Here is a 3,109-nt window from a genome sequence, read left to right on the forward strand (position 1 = left end):
CCCGAAACTAGCCCGAAGCCAAACCAACCCGTAAAACCCGTTATAAATAAATGAAATAAATTAAATTTTAATGTAAAAGACAAGAAAACCCCCAAGTGTTCATTTGTTTTCCTTAATTGTTTTGCTTTGGAACATGCAAACAAGAAGCTAGTCAAAGCCTTTGCCATTTGAAAGATGGGTTTAGTGAATATTTAGCAATTGTATTATCATTTGAAAATCTTTAAATGCTTTATTTTGATCAATTTTTACAAGTATTAAGAAGAGGGAGTAGAATAAGCAGAGACAATCCACTAAAATTTATCAAGATGCCAACTTTCATTTGTATATATTAGTTCTATAATTTTTACTTCTTTGTAGAAAAAAATTTTTGGTTTGAACACCGAACACAAGAGACTTGGAGAGAACTTAATGTTTATATGTGTTTACATGCTCTTGATAAATTCCACACATCAACAAAGTACTCAAAACATACCGCTAGTAAGCCCGAACCCAAACCGTTAGTAAACCCAACTTTAAACCGTTAGTCAACCCGAAACCCAAACCGCACCGGCCCGAAACCGTTATTTTCTTAATGGGCCGTGTTTGGGCTGAGTGTTTTTCAGCCCGAAACCGGCCCAACTTGAACCATTGACACCCCTACTCAAAATTCAACGGCAACTTTATTGTGTGCATGTGGATCAAATAAGCTGAAAAATTATCTCAGCACCCATGGTTGTAACACAATGTTTCCTTGTACCCATCAAAATTGGTGGAGGCTGAAATACAACATTCCTTTTTTTTTTTTCTTTCTTTTTCTTTTTGGGTAAGAAGAGAAACATCATTCATTAAACTTAAAAAGGAATACAGAAACACATTAAAAATAAATAAAGAAAAGAAAAGACATGCATGGAAACACAAGGTTCAAATAGAAACATCTGAAACCAAAGACCAGTATTTGACCAAAGTGTCATACATGCAATTGATAGGGTTATAGGTCAAACCCAATAAAACTTTAGAAGTAAAACTGTAAAAACAACTAATAAGCTCAAAAGATGCAAAATACGCATCCTCCATCACAAACGCCCAAATAGGCAAGAACACGTCACAAAGGCAGAGACTAATACGCCACATGGGCGGAATGAAAACACGCTACAGGCGTGTAGAGATAACACGCCACAGGTACGGAGCAGCTACAGCTTGAACAACTACGGGATCGAGTGGGAAGTCCGACATGTAGGGAACTTCCACCGCTTGACGTCGTGTTTTGGCAGTAGTGACTTTTCCTTCGCCAGATCTGTGGCAAGATCGCAGAATCAGAACTTCAAAATCCAAGGGAGTTGCTTCCAACACTAACATCTACAAGAAATAAGAAAAAAATCAAAGGAAAACTGTGGAAAAAGTAAGAAGAAGAAGAAGGAGAAAGAAGAAACAAAAAAGAAAGATTTTAGAGAAATGAAGAGAAGATAGGAGAAAAAGGAAGATGAAGAAGGAGAAGAAAAAGCGTATAGAGGAGGAAGAGGAAGAAGAGGCTCTCTGCCTCAAAACGTTGCCTACAAGTGGTAAAGGCATAAAGCGCATATTCCTTGGAAACTGGGGAAATATTAAAATCCAACAAAATTAAATTTCATAAACCAAGGTTATATTTCCAATATAGAAATATAAATAAAAACTGGTTGGGACTCATAACAAGTGGTACTAGCTCCAACCCTTCCCCTCCCGATCCTGTCGAGCATTGCTAACAATACCAGAGAAAAACAAAACAGAACAGAGCAGCAACATCAATAGGTTGAAATTTGCATCAACATTAATAGGTTGAAATCTGCTTCAATTATTAATTACTCTTTTCGTACTCTTAATCCAAAACACAATTTGTGTCAATAGAAACATCAAAAAAAAAAAAAAAAAAAAAAAAAAAAATATATATATATATATATATATATATATATATATATATATATATATATATATATATATATATATATAATATATATATATATATCAGATCTATATCACAAGAACCCAAATGAATCTGAAAACCAGATTGAAGAGAGAGAGAGAGAGTGTGTCTTGCATGCTTTAGGGTTTTGTTTCTTGGTTCTATCCGCCTAGAGCTTGCAGGGTTTTTTCGATCCTCTCTTACTTCAGTGCTGATCTTTTCCTCTCTCTCTGTCTGTCTTGTTTAGTGGAAGGCATGCGATACCATATTAACAGATGTAGGGGGTCATCTCGGTTTTCCTTATGGGGTTTTCAGTGAGTTACGATGGATGATCAGTTGGATGGACAACACCATAACTCTTATATTCAGTATCTTTGCATCCATGTCTGTATCTATGGCTCTTATTATGGATCTGCCCTCTTTTATCTTTCTTCCCCTTTGGTGAGTGGAAGGCATGTGTTTTACTGCAACAGTATTGGGTCTTATCGTTTTAAGGCGGGTTTCCTGCGTCTTTGAAGATTGATCTGATAGTTCGGTCAACCCTGCAATGACCTATGTATTAGGGTTTGTTGCTTGCATGGTTCTTTGCATGTGCTAGACATGCCTTATTGCTAGATTGTTTCGACTCCTGGTGGCTTTGCCGAATGTAGTTGGAGGTCGCACGAGATGATTATAATTTCTTTGACTTCTACTGCAGATCTGATTGAAATCTTTCTTTTCTATCAATCACAAATTGCAGTGAGCTATTTTACTATTTCATTTCTTCATCGATGTGACTATAAGCGGTGGAGTGTTGAATGTGTGAAGACTATATCATCGTGGCTCCTTCTTTGAACAATATTTCGGGTTTTTCATCTTGCGGTTGCCGTGCGTGTTCTTTTCTATGTGTTATTCCCAGATTGACACTGAGAGGGGGGTGAATCAGTGTCTTCAAAAATTCATCACAATGTGGCTGGGTCTACCAGACAGTGTACCACCACTCTGCAATCAAGGCACTCCAATATGTGCAACAAAGAAAAATAAACAAAAACGCAATGCACCAGAGTTTACGTGGTTCAGCCAAATTGCCTACATCCACGGAATAATACCCAACATAGGGTTTCGTATATTATTCAATACACTCTTAGATATTTTGACTGCTACAACAGTCCAGGAACACCAATCCCTGTTATAGTCTAAAATGCAATTCAGACA

This window comes from Hakea prostrata, unplaced genomic scaffold (genome assembly GCF_041222555.1).
Source record: "Hakea prostrata isolate BN-2017 unplaced genomic scaffold, UWA_Hpros_2 contig_50, whole genome shotgun sequence".
NCBI lineage: Eukaryota > Viridiplantae > Streptophyta > Magnoliopsida > Proteales > Proteaceae > Hakea > Hakea prostrata.